Source organism: Sceloporus occidentalis, unplaced genomic scaffold, assembly GCF_023333645.1.
Source record: "Sceloporus occidentalis isolate IW3139 unplaced genomic scaffold, rSceOcc1.0.p SCAF_4, whole genome shotgun sequence".
NCBI lineage: Eukaryota > Metazoa > Chordata > Lepidosauria > Squamata > Phrynosomatidae > Sceloporus > Sceloporus occidentalis.
In genome coordinates, this window is record NW_028316984.1 from 95,466,471 (window position 1) to 95,484,542 (window position 18,072).

The following is an 18,072-nucleotide window of genomic DNA, read 5'->3' on the forward strand; positions in this document are numbered from 1 at the left end:
CAGTGCATTCCATACCAAAGCTTTGGGTTTTTTCTGTGCTATGAATTTGCATGGCCTTGATTGGCCCTCACTTAGATGTTGGATATACTGATATGCGCTTTTAAAGTCCACGAGAGGAATGGCTTTTCTTTAGTTGCTGAGCCTGTTTCCAGAACTCTGTAAACATGGTAGCTCAGCCATTACAAGAGGCATGGTTGGTCTCTTATTTGTCAAGATAATCTTGAAACTGTAGTGTTAGACAAGAATGTGGAGCCTGTCTCAGGATAACATTTTTGCTCTAATGAGGTATGAACTTATGAAATCCCAAAATCTGTGTAAAAGACTTTGTAGATCAGGGAGTGGCTTGTAGTCAGTAGTAGAATTCAAATATGGTGCTTAACAATTTTAGATTTTACTTGGAATAAAGCAGGTATTTATTGATTATTCACAACCAACGAGCAGCAAGCTTACACCAAAATAGTCAAGGAAAGAGGGAAACAACAAATGATATATACAATGACTGGAATGACTGAAACAGGGACATGTCTCATTCACAAAACGTATACATCTATATTAACAGTATCAAGTCTCAATAACCACAAACAAACAACAGTATATACATGAAAAACACTGTGTTGTATCCTTGTGAATGTCAATAGTGATCCAAGTCCATGGAATAAATATATACAGTGTTGGCAGTGAAATTATTCTACTGCTACAACAACAGAATCCAATCAAAAGTCTGGGGAAAAGATCATTGATGGTACATGCAGCAAAGTAGCTGGGCGCGCCCCCGCGCCAGGAGGACTCTCTGCCGCCCAGCGGCACCTGAAGGGAGGGAGGAGTAGAGCCGGTGGGAGCGGCTCTCTCTGTTAAAGCCGGCCCGCCGGCCCCCCAACCCGAGGACGCCGCCGCAGACCAGCTGGGCGCGCCCCCGCGCCAGGAGGACTCTCTGCCGCCCAGCGGCACCTGAAGGGAGGGAGGAGTAGAGCCGGTGGGAGCGGCTCTCTCTGTTAAAGCCGGCCCGCCGGCCCCCCAACCCGAGGACGCCGCCGCAGACCAGCTGGGCGCGCCCCCGCGCCAGGAGGACTCTCTGCTGCCCAGCGGCACCTGAAGGGAGGGAGGAGTAGAGCCGGTGGGAGCGGCTCTCTCTGTTAAAGCCGGCCCGCCGGCCCCCCAACCCGAGGACGCCGCCGTAGACCAGCTGGGCGCGCCCCCGCGCCAGGAGGACTCTCTGCCGCCCAGCGGCACCTGAAGGGAGGGAGGAGTAGAGCCGGTGGGAGCGGCTCTCTCTGTTAAAGCCGGCCCGCCGGCCCCCCAACCCGAGGACGCCGCCGCAGACCAGCTGGGCGCGCCCCCGCGCCAGGAGGACTCTCTGCCGCCCAGCGGCACCTGAAGGGAGGGAGGAGTAGAGCCGGTGGGAGCGGCTCTCTCTGTTAAAGCCGGCCCGCCGGCCCCCCAACCCGAGGACGCCGCCGCAGACCAGCTGGGCGCGCCCCCGCGCCAGGAGGACTCTCTGCCGCCCAGCGGCACCTGAAGGGAGGGAGGAGTAGAGCCGGTGGGAGCGGCTCTCTCTGTTAAAGCCGGCCCGCCGGCCCCCCAACCCGAGGACGCCGCCGCAGACCAGCTGGGCGTGCCAATATACTCGCCACTCTTTTTTTTTTTTTTTCTTTTGTGTGTGTGGCGAAGGGCTGGCGTTCCTTCCTTAGAAGGGACAGGAATTTATTTGCTCGCCAGTTTGTTATGGTTTGAGCTGGGGTTTTTTTTTATAATTTGGGGTGATTTCTAGATCAGTTAGTGTTATTAGGAATGACAACTTCTGCTGTCTTCCTCTGCTACTGCGGGGTTTTATTGTTATTATTAGATTTTGTCGGTTGTGGGGTGGGAATGGGATATGGGAGGCCAACTGTGGTGGCGGATGCATTTGTAATGGGAGCCCCAATCGAGGTTGTGCGGGGTAAGGGGAGGTATGGCGGTAGGACTGTGGATAGGAGTTTAGACGGAAGGGGAGATCGATGTGTGATACCTATCTCTCCTTCCTTCCACTTTCCTAACCAAAGAGGCCTGAGGGTCAGCCCAGTCGTACCACAAACCCTGTTTCTGCTCCTATGCAACGCCAGGTCTATAAAAAATAAGACCCACATCGTTTATGATCTGTTGCAAGATAAAAACTGCGACCTGGCGTGCATCACTGAGACCTGGCTGGGGCCTGAGAGTGAGGCAGTGTGGGCCCAGGCCCTTCCAGCTGGGTACTCAGTTAAGGACCAGATCAGGTTAGGTGGGCGGGGGGGCGGTGTTGCCTTGATCCATAAAAACACTCTCTCCCTAACCAGGGTCCCAATCCGGAAAACAGATCACATCGAATGTATTTACCTGTCCCTGAAGGCCAGAGACAGTCTGGGGATTCTGTTGGTCTACCGGCCACCCCGTGCGCTAACAGATTCCCTGGCCGAGCTGACACAGCTGGTCTCGGAACTGGTGTTGGAGTCCCCTAGGCTTCTTGTCCTGGGGGACCTCAACATCCCTTTCGAGGCCAGTGATATTCCAACAGGTGCGGCTCGGGAGTTCATGACTACCATGGCAGCCATGGGCCTGTCTCAATTAGTCTCAGGGCCAACTCATTGTGCCGGTAATACTCTTGATGTGATCTTCAGTACGGACTTGGAGGCTCCGTGGGCAGAGATCTCTAGTGTCTCTCCCTTGCCTTGGACGGATCATTTCCTGGTTGAGGCTAGAATCAAGGCTTCTACCATTAACCCTCCCGGGGGTGGCGGACCTATTAGGATGGTCCACCCTCGAAGGCTGATGGAACCCATAAGGTTCCAAGAAGCCCTAGAGGGGTATACGACTGGCTCTGACGGCGATTCTGTTGATGCCCTAGTTGACATCTGGGATACTAATCTCTCTAGGGCTATACACAGCATCGCTCCCAAGCGTCCTTTCCGGCCTGCTTCCAAAAAACAACCCTGGTACACGGAAGATCTCAGGGTAAGGAAGCGGGTCGCGCAACGACTAGAGCACAAATGGCGAAGACATCAGCGCTTGTCTGACAGGACACTCCTTCGCTCTCATTTAAGAGCTTATGGAGTGGCAATACGTGCAGCAAAGAATTCCTTCTATGCTGCACGTATTGCGTCCGCAGAGTCGCGTCCAGCAGAGCTGTTCAGGGTTGTGAGGGAGCTAACTCGGCTCCCTCCCACCCTGAGCCCTATCTTGGAGCCATCTAAAGCCTGCTGCGACGATTTTAACAACTTCTTTGCGGATAAAATCTCTTGGGTAAGGGCTGATCTCGACGCCAGTTTTTGTGCAGATCCTATAGAAGAGGTGTCCGAAGCGTCCGTGGTCCCTGTTATACTGGATCGCTTTGAGTTTGTTAGTACCGATGAAGTGGACAAGATCCTCCGAAGTGTCAGGAGGACGACTTGCTCTCTTGATCCCTGTCCCTCATGGTTGACAGCTCAGGGGGGAGATGTGGTGCGACTAATGTTGCACCACATAATTAATACATCTCTAAGCGAGGGCCAGTTCCCATCTAAATTAAAATTAGCAGTGGTTAAACCCCTGCTAAAGAAGCCCTCCTTAGACCCCCTGCTTCGTAATAATTATAGACCAATCTCGCTGCTACCTTTCTTAGGGAAGGTGATCGAGAGAGCAGTCGCCTTCCAGCTTCAGTCGATCTTGGACGACACCGATTTTCTAGACCCATTTCAAACTGGCTTCCAGGCGGGCTATGGAGTTGAGACTGCCATGGTCGCCTTAGTTGATGATCTCCGTCTGAGCATGGACAGGGGGAGCGTGTCCCTGTTAGTGCTTTTGGACATCTCAGCGGCCTTCGATACCATCGACCATGGTATCCTTCTGGGACGCCTGAGGGAGTTGGGAATCGGGGGCACTGCTTTGCAGTGGTTCCGTTCCTACCTCTCGGGCAGATCCCAGATGGTGGAGCTGGCGGACTGTCGCTCCGATAGGAGGGCCCTGATATCTGGTGTCCCTCAGGGAGCGATTTTGTCCCCTATGCTATTCAACATCTACATGAAGCCGCTGGGAGAGATCATCCGGAGACATGGGGCGCGGTGTTATCAGTACGCTGATGACACCCAGATAATTTTCTCTATGTCTCCGACTGATGCAGTAACTAAGGATGGCATCTCTCCTCTAGATGCCTGCTTGGCGTCAGTAATGGGCTGGATGAGGGAGAACAAACTCAGTGTGAATCCAGGGAAAACGGAAGTACTGGTGATAGGTTCCCCGGTTCCTGGTGGTGAGATTTGTCACCCGGCCCTGAACGGGGTCACGCTCCCCCTGAAGGACTCGGTGCGCAGCTTGGGAGTACTCCTTGATTCGTCGCTCCAGCTGACTTCTCAGGTGGATGCGACGGTCAGGAGTGCCTGTTATCAGCTTCGGCTGATACGCCAGCTGCGTCCCTACCTGGACCGAAAGGACCTAGAATCTGTTGTACATGCTTTGGTAACCTCTCGTCTGGATTTCTGCAACGCGCTCTACATGGGGCAACCCTTGTACCAAACTCGGAAGCTGCAATTAGTGCAGAATATGGCAGCCAGATTGGTCGCTGGTAGTTCCAGGTCGGACCATATAACACCTGTTTTAAAAGATCTTCACTGGCTGCCTATTCGCTTCCGGGCTCAATACAAGGTGTTGGTTTTGACCTATAAAGCCCTAAATGGCTTGGGCCCAGGGTACTTGGAGGACCGCCTCTCCCCACACAATCCACCCCGCACACTCAGAACCTCTGGGACCAACTTGTTGGAGGTTCCCAGGTCCAATCTGACCCGAACCTCACAGAGGGCTTTTACCACCGCTGCCCCTGTACTTTGGAATAAGCTCCCTGCAGAGCTTCGCTCCGCCGCCTCGTTAGATGTTTTTAAAAAACAGCTGAAAACATATCTATTTCGGCTGGCCTTCCCACCTTAAATTGTTTGTCTATTTCTCCTGCCCCTTTTTTTCCTTTGACCCTGGATTGATGATTGTTTTTGCATTTTTCTATTGCCCCTGATAGATGTATCTTTTACTTATCGTCTTCCTGTTCCGGTTCTTGTAATAATGGTTTTTAACTGTTGATTGAATTTTACCTGTATTGTAATGTTTTTTATAACTTTGTAAGCCGCCCTGATCATTTCTTGGAAGGGCGGGGTAGAAATAAAATTTATTATTATTATTATTATTATGTAACATGTGGTTTTCACTGGTAGCAAAGTCCTTCATTAGTTATACGACGGCTACCTCCGGAGTACTCTGTGGCTGTTTCGACTCACAAGAAGTCTTCATCAGCATTATTGAATTTTTCTATGCCGGATTAATATTGCAAATTATGTATTCCATGCTTCTAAATGTGCAAGGTTAACAACAATTAGTACAGTGATTTACATCAGTAACAAAATACACAATGTTATACAATTTCAAGACAAAATTCCAAGACCAAAATATAATAGCTTACCCATGCCATCAAGCAGTCTAGCTTAACTGATAAGAAGAAGTCCTTCATTAGTTATACATTGCTGGTAAGAATTTACAAGGATTGTATGTTAAAATATACTCTACCTATACAATAGGCTACAGGTGATTGTATGGTACATTCAATCTCTTAAAGGTATATCTTCTAGAGTTATAATGTCCTATATATCCCACAATGTAAGCCTGAAACACAGCTGAATGTACTGTATCCTAATATTATTTATACAAACCCAATAACATTTGTGATAAATGTAAGATAACTACCTTATTATGACTCATTATAGGTACATTACAAACAAATTATAACTTCATGTCATCAACTTGACCTCCATCCCATGTTAATAACTGTCTCTATTAATTTCATCTTTACTATATATGCAGTACTGTCTAATAGTTAAATCTCAACAGCTTCATAAAAAAGAGCTCAAATCTAAACGCTCATGTAGACCCTTGGGTATATTTGATGCTAACTTATGAATCCAAAATAATTCTCTTTGTAAGAGTTTAGTTTGTCTGTTACCACTATAAAAAGGACCAAATTTAACTTGTTCAATTACAAAGAATTTTAAGGAGTCTGGAGAGTGATGTAATTGTAAACAATGTGTGACCAATGGGGTATCCAAACTTTTATTACGAATTGTACTTTTATGTTCGGAAATTCTAGTTCTTACTGGTCTCATAGTTCGTCCTACATATATTTTCTGACAAGGGCATAAAATCACATAAATAACATTTAGAGAGTTGCAATTAGTAAATGATTTTAATTCATAGCATTCCTTTGATATCAGATGGGTAAATGATTTTATATTTAAAGATAGTTTGCAACAGCTACAATGGCCACATTTTTAGTGTCCTCTAACATGAAATGTCTCTTGAGCATGTACATGAAAATCTGTGTGAACTAAAGAGTCCTTGAGATTTCTAGTTCTCCGAAAGGCTATAATGGGTGCCTGTGAACAGCCTGGAATATTCTGTACCATATGCCAATGTTTACGTATGATATGTTTGATATGATGAGCAGCGTGATTGAAGGTGAAGGAGCCTATAATCCTATTATCAGTGGTTCTATTAGAGGGAAGAAATAATGTGGAGCGATCCTTAAGGGAAGCTCTGTTCCTAGCATCTTGCACTATATAAGGAGGAAAAGCTCTATCCTGTAAATAACTGATATTGGTCAGCTGCCATCTCATAATGAATGTTGATGGAAGAATTCCTTTTTAATCTTAGGTATTTATTGATTATTCCCATACTGACAGCACTTTTTCTTGTTTCTTACTGAATACGATATTTAATAAATTCAGATTCTACTGGAATAAAGTAGGTATGTATCGATTATTCGCCCACTGGCTGGACTTTTTCTTGTTTCTTTTTTATTTCTTGAAACATTTCTGTTAGAAACACTGCATCGGTAGGTGAATGCAGATGGCTAGTAGTGTACTTAGGCCTAAATGCTATTGTAAGTCCTCACTAGAGTAGACCCGCTGAATCTGGGATTCACCTACATGTTGATTTTGTTGCTCTTGTGTGCCTTCAAGTTGTTCCTGCCTTGTGACAATCCTATCATGGGATTTTCTTGGCAACATTTGTTCAGGGAAGGTTTGCCATTGCCTCCCCCTGAGGCTCAGAGCACGTGAGTTGCTCATGGCCACCCAGTGGGTTTTATGGCTGAGCAAAGAATCAAACCCTGGTCTCCAGATTGTAGTCCAACACTCAAACCACTATGCTATGCTGGCCCCTACATGTTGACTTACCACTGAACAATTGATTGAATAGGTCTATTCTAGGCTGGATTACCCAAGAGGATGTCAATCTTAACTTGTATCAAGGAAAGGGAAAGCCTGTGTTGACTGGGAATGGGAAGAGTAATGAGCTGACTCTTGGATTTTACTTACTGTCCTACTTACTAACCCATTTGCTTTCTTTAGTGCAGTCATCCCTCTGTATCCATGGATTTTTTATCCATGGATTCAAACATCCATAGCTTGAAAATATAATATATATATGTTCCCAAAATAAACCTTGATTTTGCCATTTTATATAAGGAACATCATTTAATGGGACTTGAGTACCCACAGATTCTGGTATCCATGAGTGAGGAGGGGTCCTGGAATCAAACTCCAGTAGATACCAAGGACCTACTGTATATGGAAAAGGTTGCAGCCCTAGTCCCACTGAAGTCAAAGGGGTTTAGGTTAGTTGTGCTGCTAAGTCCATTCCCATTCAGTTGGCTGCTTTCAAGAAGGCTTCTTAATCCATTTGCTGAAGTGCCCTTTGACTGCTGCATTGACTGCTACCAGCAGGTGGCAAAATGAAACTGTCTTTCCCAACATGACAAGTGAGATAAACGCTGGACTCATAGAAGTCTCTAAAGCAAGGTACCCTGTTCCACTGCAAACCACCACGCAGCCAGTGTAAAGACTCTTTCCTCAGTAGCTGAACTGCATCACATCCGCTGCTGAGTCATGTTCCTCTTTGTACTGTGGTCTGCAGTGGCTTCCCTGTCACCACCCTGTAACACTTCCCAAGGTGCTATGGTAGGAGGTCTGCTGTCACACTGCCTATTTGCAGTTAACAGAGAGGCCATGGTTGACTTTAACACTTCCTTTTCTAGTCAGACTACAACAAGCACTGTTTATATGGAGATCAAGGAAAAAGTGGGCTTTCGACAATCTGATTGCAAAGGCCTGGATCCTATTGATAACTCTCAGGGTGCATCTGCCCTGTAGAAATGATGCAGTTTGACACAACTTTTACTGCCATGGTTCCATCCTATAACATGTGGTATTTGTAGTTTTGTGATGTACCGTCACTCTTTGGCAGAAAAGCCTAAAGACCTTGTAAAACTATATATCCTAGGATTCCATAGTATGAAGCTACAGCATTTAAAGTGGTGTCAAACTGCATTATTTCTACAGTTTAGATGCACCCTCAGAGTACATCCACTAAATATCAATGTTGAATGGTGTGGCAACACCTAGATAAATCCCATAAATTTCATGGATTTACCCCAGTTAGGAGTAGCAAAAAGATCTAGGCCAAAGTCTGAAAATGAATTTAAGGCCATTTTTCCCCCAAGGCACAGCTCTCCTGCTCCAGTGGTTGGGACTGCAACCCCCATTGCCAACAACCATGGTTGCTGGAGATTCTGGGAGTTGTTCATGCCAAGACAGCTGTCAATTTGAGGAAGCAGGTTCAGAGGCCATTCATCCCCTCTTGGGATGCCTGGGGGGCCATACAGGCAGGCAAGCAAAAGAAAGAAAAGATAAAAGCCAAGAAAAGAAACCCCAAAGTGACCAGAAGTCATTTACTGCTTTGGCAAAGGTAAAAGGTGAAGGTAAAGGTAGCCCCTTGCCATAAATTTCTAGTTGTAACTGACTTGGGGTGGTGCTCATCTCCATTATTCAGCTGAAGAGCCAGCATTGTCCAAAGATGACTCTGGTGGCCATGTGACCAGCATGACTGTACCAAACACTGTTACCGTCCCACTGAAGTACATGACAGACAGACCAAGACAAGGGTGCCTGGTTTGGGGGGCAAAATGTCAAGACTGACCTGAAAGTTTCTACAGCAATATGATGCAGTGCTGCCTCAAGGCATTTGGATGCCTGAAGCAAAGACAGAACAACATCTCAGTCCCCATTCCACAGACAGAAGCAACCTGGATTGAGAAATGAACTTCAGTTCAACACTAAAAAAAGGGGCAGTGTCCTTCACCATCACTGAGAGTATTAAACTGGCTAAAGGGGAGCAGGCACACCATGTGGTGTATCCCCACAATGTTCATAGAGTCACGGAGTTGGAAGAGACCCCCAGGACCATCCAGCCTACCCCCCTGTATTTCAGTAGTTTTAGTTGAGGGGGTTCTGGCTGCTGTTCCCAGCATCTGCCACCTAAAGTAGCTGCCTCACTCAGCCTCATGATGCAACTTGTCCTGCTACCTGATGAGAAAACAAGGCACTGCTTGAGTGGATGGAGTGACTATGGTGCCTAAGACAACATCATCATTTGTAGGTACCTGTTAAATCAGGGGTAGGCAACCTGCGGCCTGCGGGCCAGATGCAGCCTGGCGAGGCCTTGGGACCGGCCCCAGCCCGGTCCTACCGCCGATTGCCGCCGGGGCCTTTGGGGGACAATTGTCTATAGAAGCCTCAGAAACATGCATTTATATTAACATTTTTTTAAAAATCAGCAAATTTTTTCGCGTGTCCTCCATTTTTTTTTTAAAAAAGTGTCTTCCATTTGAAAATTTTGTCCTACATTTGTCCTGGTTTATTTATATAATTTTAAAAAAATTATTTAATTGGTTTTTTTTTTTTTGCTTCGACCCCCCAGTTGTCTGAGGGACAGCAACCTGGCCCCCGGCTCAAAAAGATTGCCTACCCCTGTGTTAAATGGTTCAGCATGCTAGTCAGCAAAGCACCTGGAAGACGTGGAAGGAAAATGAAAACTGCCCAAATTAGAGTCCTTCCATGAATTCTTAGGCTATTTTCATGCTACTTTCCTCTGCCTCTGACCTCACAATCTGGGCCTATGCTACAGCATGGCAAGGGGTTGGACTGGATGGCCTTTGTGGTCTCTTTCAACTCTTTGATTCTATGAACTGACCTAGGATTGCAAAAGATACATTTTTAGGGGTTTAAAAATTAGTATTATTTTTAGTTTTCAATAACTTGCAGGAGGGATTGAAACATAAGTAAGAATCATGTGGATCACTGATTAAATTGTATGTTTCCATTTGTCTCCATTGGGTGTCCATTTGGATACACAACTGTTATTTTAAAGATGTCTTTGTGCTACAGCCTATTTAAATTATTATCCAAATCCTCAGTGGCAAGGAAGGCCCTTAATTAGTCCTTGCTTATTCTTTGGATTCATTCCTTTTTTTACCTGGAGGCACCCTCAACAGACAATGGAATTTATCACATGGGAGAGAAGCACCCAAATCCCATGGATAAACAGGGATTAAATGTGGGAATAGCCCACAAAAGCGGGATTGTTTTCAGACAACATCACGCGAGGTTGCCATTATCCCAGACTTAACCCATTAATTAACATGTGTGGTTTGACTGCTTTTGGCCACTTCTTATTTTCAGGAAAATCCCCAAAGTAAAAAGTGGCGCATTTTGGTCGCTTTATTCACAAGTTAAGTCCAGGATAATGGTCACATCGCCCAACATCATCTGAAAACAATCCCACTTTGGGGGGATATTCACAGAATTGAAACCCTGTTTATCCATGGGATTTGGGCACTTTGCCTCCCATGTGATAAACTCCTATGTGAAAAAGGACAATTTCATCTTCATTCATAGCCACATTTGTGACACCAAAAAAGCACATTTCTGTCTGCCAATATTAGCTGTTCAGAATACTGAAGTAACAAAATTGCTGTACTCTACCAATCCTTCTTAAAATTTTGCTGTCAATGTAATGAGATTTGCTGGAAGCTGCAAGGAGCATTTATGCTTCAGGATTGCCCTGGGTGCTGTAATCCTTCTTTGGTGTCCCTTTGAACTAAGGTTCTATACCTGCACAGCATATCAAACATGGATGCATTAAGTCTGTGGGAAGCATTGAAAAGGGAATGGGGGGCAAAAGGGGAGGCACAGAGAAAGAACATCCCAAATCCACCAGACTACCATGAAGCTTTAAAATCCATCTTCCTTGGCTATTGACTGGAATAATCGACTTTCATGGACTCTGCAGCTTAAAGCTACAACCGATGAATATGATTATTATTTCCTTTTTAATGACTTCAGTTATGCCCAAACAGATGGTGGGAAAGTATTGAATGTGGACTGCAAGAAGCTGGGTTCGAATTCCTGCTTAGTTGTGAATTTTTTGGGGTGGCCTTCAGAAAGTTACTATTTGTGACTAGGCTAAAATGGAGCTGAGGGTCAACCTAAATATTTGACATGCAGCTACACCTCTTCTCCCCCCTCCCACAAACACCAATCCTTACTCAAAAGCAAGTATGGTGGGCCTGATCTAGATGGGAATCTTAGTGTAGAAGTAGAAGGGCTTTAACATTGGTCCCCTTATTGTGGTCTCAATTTGGACTATTAGGACAGGAGAGGTTTTCAAGTAGTTAGCACAGAGAGATGATACTCCTCTCAGTTTGTTTTAATTGGAAAGCTGTGGATTTACATCCTACAGTTCAATAAACCTGTTAGTGGCTCTAGGAAAGCTATTGTTTTTTAGCTTTAGAGTCCTTTCCAGGTTCTCCCACTTCCCAATATGAGATTGTATTTCTAAAGGGTGTACTGAAGTTTTAAGTTACCGCAATGCTAGAAATTTGGAGAATGAAGGAAAATTTGGAAGGCAGAATTCTTATCTGAAGGGGCAATGACCTCCTTTTGCCTTCCTCTCCCATAGCTATAGTCCTGAGAATATTAACCTAATAGATGGAGCATCCAGACTGATTTTAAAAAGACCAGAAACTCCCAGATTTTGTTCCTGTTCTTTCTAATTTCATTTTGCAGATCCATACATGTTTTGTTTATCCCACAATATTTTCTGTCAGCTGCTGTCATTAGGGTCTTTTTATACCAACTCTCCAGCTCAGTTTATTTTATAAAATTGGAAAGAACAGGAACAAAATCTGGGACTTTTCAATCAGTCTAGATGCACTGTTACAGGTATTGTAATGACTACTGTGTTGCGAGCCATTTTTAACATAGGACACTATCACATAGAGGAGGCAAACCTCATGAAAATGTGATTAAAACATGGTAATAGCACAATTGGGGGGGGAATTATATATGTATTACACACAGACACAGACACAGACAGACAGACACACACACACACACGGGTCTGAAGTGAAGTAAATATCCTGTCATTATTTTCTCCTATTGTCTGAAAAAATTATTCTGCCTCCACTACATGGTAAATATACATATCTCCACCATTGTGATTTTCTGTAATAGATGATCATGCCTGCCTCCTCCAAGACATCTTGAATGCTTCCCAAATGTTCTGCGTTTATTGAGGGTGAAGGTTTGTATTTCTGGACCCTTGCACCCCATTGGTCCGAGGAAGCCTCCATGCCCTTAAAGAGAGGGTGGGTTTTTTTCTGAGCTGTTGAAGACACCCATTTATACCTCCCCGGCCAGCCAGCTGCCTGTGGCTTGCCAGTCGATCGTGTCCTCCCACCAGTGCTGTCTGTTTTTCTCCTTGGGACTTAGGTGAGCCCTTTGCATGCCTCTTATTCACCCCAGTTGCAGCTTTGGGGGTAAAAAGGGAGGAATTGGAAACATGGTAGTTCCTAAATTAACTATGCTTGGCTGGGAAAAAGGACTTCACCGTTGAAGTAAAAAGCCTGACCTCTCAGCATTTGTCAGTCTTTTCTCTTTCACAGTCCTGCTGTTAACGGTGATCAAGTTTGTCTGATATTGTCCCCCTCCAGAGTTTGGCAAAGTTGCTTTTCCAGACAACAGCTCCCAGACTCCCCCAGCCAGCCATGCTGAGTGGGGAATTCTAGGAGCTGTAGTCCAGAAAAGCAACTTTCCTAAGGTCTGAACTCATTTCCTGCATTCCCAACCCATAAAAGTGCCATTTTGCTGTCATAATGACAGAGCTAGAAAACTGCTGTTTTCTCTGTGTTCAATTTTAACCCCCATAAGGAAATCTGGCAGGTTGGATGTGGATTTTCACAACCTGAAACCTGAGCCACGAATGCTGTCAAAACTGAACCAGGCTGTTTCTTGTTAAAATGTCTTTATAGTAGAAGCATCCTGTCTAAAAAGCTTTGGTCAGTTCATGTGGCCCAAGCTTGGTTCAGTAAGCAGTTTGGGATGAGCAAATACAAGCAAAGAGCAGATTAAAAGAGAAGAGGGGACGAGGTAATGCTTCACTGCCTGACTTTCTTAGCACATAGTCACAAGGGACAGATTAAAATAGGGAAGGAAGTGGTGCTTTAAAAAAAAAAATTCCATGAACACAAATGGTGTGCTGCTGACATTGCTTACATGTCAAGCTCTCCAGTGCTGATACCTTTGCCACCTGTGGCTGCCACAGTGACTCTCTCATGCTCCTCCAGAGTAGTGAGACTTGACCAGGACTGCAACCCAAGGAGACAGCTGCAGTTCCTTGCAGGCCATTTTTAGAAGCACTTTCTTCTCAGTTATATGAGAGGCCCCTACACATTTCTCTGGATAAGGTTTCTTTTGGGAGAACAGCCATTGCCTTCTGGATGTCTTTGCTGGCCATTTTAACCCCTTACTATCCAGTTCTGAGCCAAATGGCAAAGAGCTGTTAGTGGGTTCACTAATGAGAGAAAGTGCCACATGCATCTTGATGGTCAGCTAGAAATTTCCATAGCTATACCATACTGCATCACTGCAACTTGCTTCCAAGAAATCATTGTAATGAAAGTAACTGAGTTATGCACACCTGTAGGGAACACCAACTTTGCTAACTGATGTCCATATACTGTACATGTTGGAAAAGATGACACTGGCCAAGAGCACTTGTAATAAAGTTCAAGCTGTTGAGTAAATCATAAAAACACCCTTGATCCCCCACTGTGGGCTGCTATAAGAAATGTCTCCAGGTGTTTAGAAGTAAACACTATTCCTATGGGTTGCAAACTTTGGAAAAACTTGTGTCATGGTGTCTCCCATTGTGAATGAGGACATATTTGGCAGCTCCCTATAACTGTGGCAATGACTTCCCCATTCAACACATGCAGGGCCATTGAGAAATAAAGACAGGGCAGTTTCTACTTTCCAATTAAAGTAGTGAGTGACTTTGTTTAATACAAACAATATATTTATAATAAATATATACATCTTCCTTTGGTTTATTACAGGGGCTCATCAACAACACCAAGATGTCTGAGTAAGTTGCTATTCTATTTGTCATGTGGAACCTAAAAAATAGAGATATCTTTAACCTAAAATAGATCAATACAAGATACACCTATACTATAAAGAAGATATCTAGAACCTTTCTTTCAAGATGTGACTTTTAAAAAACATAAGAAGTCATTTTCTGTTCTCCACTCCACCTGGAGGTGCTGCATGCACATAAGAAGCTCATGTACTTATATCTCATTCTCTAGCAGGATGAGAACAGATGAACACAAATAGATTGAGTGCACAGCTTGAGAAAGTTATTTTTGGGATTACAGCTCTCATAATCTCCCAGCTACCATGCCACTGCCCATGCTGACTGGAGACACTGGGAACTGTATTACCCCCCCCCCCCCCGCCAGCCTTAATATTTCCAAGTATGAATATTCCTTGTCCCATCCAGTGGTTGGAGTTGTATGCTTTTTCAAAAGGTTAATATTCTGTTGCATAGATTAAGCCCTGTCCCTCTCCCTTCTCTGCCAAACATCAGATAAATTTCTGGAATTTAAACCCTTTTGAAATACTTCACCTGAGCAGCCTGGTCTGTGCCATGCATTGTCTATTGTATTTCTTTCTTTTTATCCTGACAAGTAATGCTTTTCTTTTATTCTCTCCTTTCCTCTTGTGACTATCTCTTTCTCTCCAACCAGAGAAGAAGTAAGTTCCTTGACTTTTTTTTTTTTTTTGGAGGACTGGGGTTATTTATGAATAGAATTACAGATCAGAATGTAATGTAACTATGATAATGCTTTAAGCCTGGATTAAAATCTCTCTCATATGCAGAAGGTCTTTTTAGGCTAAAACCATTAACTGGCAAACAACAGTTATTTTCTCACTTCCTCATCTTTTTCTACAAAGTCAGTTCCAAACTCCCCCCCCCCCCGCCACCAGTAATAAAGGAAGGTGATTTGAGATTTTGGACATAATGGTCTTATCCTCAACTTTGCACATACACCCTTTAAATGCCAAGCCTATTATTTCACTTAAAGTGTGGTTGGCCATCTCTGCTATGTTTGGGGGCCTTGCTGCTCATTTTGCTGAATGGGGCACTGCATTTCTGCCTCATAGTTTTATTTTGATGGCACCCTTCTCCCAACATCCCAATGTACTCATGAGTGATCAAAAGACAGAACCCAGTGTGAATAGGGCTGTACAAATGGAAGAGATTTATTCATAGTAGGTCCAAAGGTGACACCAAATGCCATCCTCAAATGCAAACTTCTTAGTTTTTTTCATGAGCATGAATAGTAGTTCTTTGTTTCTATTGGGAGGAAAATGCCATATTTGGAGAAATAGTCATAATAAAGAGAAAGCTTGCATCCTTATCTCTAAGAAAGGGTTGATTGGCACTTTTTGTTTAAGACCCTACAAGATGTCCAACATCCTCTCCATGTAGACTTCACAGACACATTGCATGCCCCAGGTATCCTTACAATGTAGAAATCCTTTAGGCACACCCAAGACATAGGGAGCTGGGGATGTTTAGCCTGGAGAAAAGAAGATTAAGAGGTGATATGATAGCCCTGTTTAAATATTTGAAGGGATGTCATATTGAGGAGGGAGCAGACTTGTTTTCTGCTGCTCCAGAGAACAGGACCTGGAACAATGGATGCAAGCTACAGGAAAAGAGATTCCACCTCAACATTAGGAGGCACTTCCTGTCAGTAAGGGCTGTTCGACAGTGGAACAAACTCTCTTGGAGTGTAGTGGAGTCTCCTTCTTTGGAGGTCTTTAAGCAGAGGCTGGATGGCCATCTGTTGGGGATGCTTTGATTTGGATTTCCTGCATGGCAAGGGGTTGGACTGGATGGCCCTTGTGGTCTCTTCCAACTCTATGATTCTATGATTCTAATACCCACCATAATGATAGACATTAACATAAGAGATATTTCAGCTGAGCAAAATATGGCTCAAGGCTTCTTTCAACCCTGATTACTGTGGTTGCCATTGTAATAAGAAAACAAGTACTCCTGTTTGTCAACTTGTTAAGAGCTTCTATGGGTATTCATATCACTCACTAAGTAAAGAGCCACTGGAGCAGAATTTTAGGGAATTAATTTGACCTGAAGACACATTCCTGCTTCTTTAAAATGCAAATATTGTCTATCAAGATCATATGATTTAATTCTAAAGGAGGGCAGTGAAAGCTGAGACACTTGCAGTTGAAATTAGTAGCAAACCTGCCCCTCACATTTCATGAGACTAACAAGTACCTTCTGTGCCTTGAGAAAGTTTTGGCAGAAAAACTGATAGATTTATTTCACTTTGCCCAAACTCTGTTGTGGAATCTGGAATCCATTCCAGGCATCTGCATACAACTAGGACATGTCCCTCTTCAGGTTAAGCTGGGCCCTGCCTTGCATTCTCCGTGGCAATGGGTCAGTGACATCATGACCACTGGGTATGTGATATCTCTGAGGCTGCAGTGGGCCTTGTCACAAAACTGTAGAGAGCAGTAGTATGGATCAGGATCAAGAATGTCACTGATTTCTTGCCCTATCAGAAGTCCACAGACAAATAAGATGAGGAACTTCTTGCCATAATAGATGTTTCATGGATATATTAGCTGGTATCCTATTGGTTAGTCTAACCAGAGTAGATCTGCTGAATCAATTGTTGAATGGTGAGTCAACACAGAGGAGCTTATCACACACACATTTAATTGGACTCCATCCTAATGGGATGCAGACAGGCTGTGGGATGCAAGTCGGAATTATTGCATGTAATTCATCAAGTCTGCCAGCCGAGTACATCCTGGTTGTGTTCTGGCTCCCAGGCACACTTCAGAGGCCGCTTTTCAAAGATGGGAGCTTTTTAATTTGGAAAAGCGACTGCCGAAGAGTGCCTGGGAGCCAGGATACAGCTGGGCTGTACTCACCTGGCAGAATCAATGGCAAATTACATGCGATAATTCCTGCCTGCATCCCGCATTCTGGCTGCATTCCATTAGGGTGCAGTCTTGTTAAATGTGAGTGTATAAGCTCCAGAGGTAAGTAAAATTGATTCAATTACTTTACTTAGTTTGGGACTAGCAAGAAGATTTAGGCCACTATGTCCTGCTATAAATGCCAAAAAACAATTCTGCTGTTACTATCACCAAGATTTGTGACAGCATGTGCTTTGCCTCCAGTCACATGTGGCCTCTAATGGTGAACTGTGACTGAGTTCCAGATGAGACTTTAATTGAGTAGTAGCTCTGCTGATTTCACTGGTAACTTCCCTGTGTTTTCAACTACTTCTTCCATCCCCCCCCCCCAAAAAAAAGTCTATTAAGTAAACAAATGCATCATCTCTTTAGCTTGATAGTGTTAGAAGCTGTCCATCTGGAATGCCTGTGAAGAACTTCATTGTAGGGACATCTCTGTGCCAACGTATTGTGTTAAGAATCTTACATGTTGAAGCGAGCATGTATACATCTATGACAAATCCCTGGTGTATTTCTTTGTATCCTTCCTAAACCGTTTTTTGAACAGAGAGGATCTCTCTGACAGCTTCTTTCAAAGAGCAAACTTTATTCTGATCAACAGCAATGAAGATATCTAAAAGAAAGAACTAAATTAAACCAATACTTCAGTACCAGAGAATAAACAGACAGCAACTCTATTAGCACATGTACTGCTTCCTGAAAGGGAAAAAAGTGTTTTGCAAGCCTTCTAACAGTCAAGAGAGGGAAGTGAGTTCTTGGAGGGATAGTTTTACAGTGACAGGGAAACCATTGAAAAGACCTTGCTTCTTATAACCACCTCCCAGGCCTCAGAAATCCAGGAAAG

At 44.3% G+C, this 18,072-nt stretch overlaps 1 long non-coding RNA gene across 1 annotated transcript; it reads left to right on the plus strand.

Annotated features, from left to right (window-relative positions):
* Positions 1–12,536: 12,536 nt before the first annotated feature.
* LOC149314365 (uncharacterized) lies at positions 12,537–14,294 on the plus strand. Its single transcript, XR_016281117.1, has 2 exons — positions 12,537–12,635; positions 14,261–14,294. It is a non-coding gene; the product is annotated as an uncharacterized LOC149314365 (long non-coding RNA).
* Positions 14,295–18,072: the final 3,778 nt, after the last annotated feature.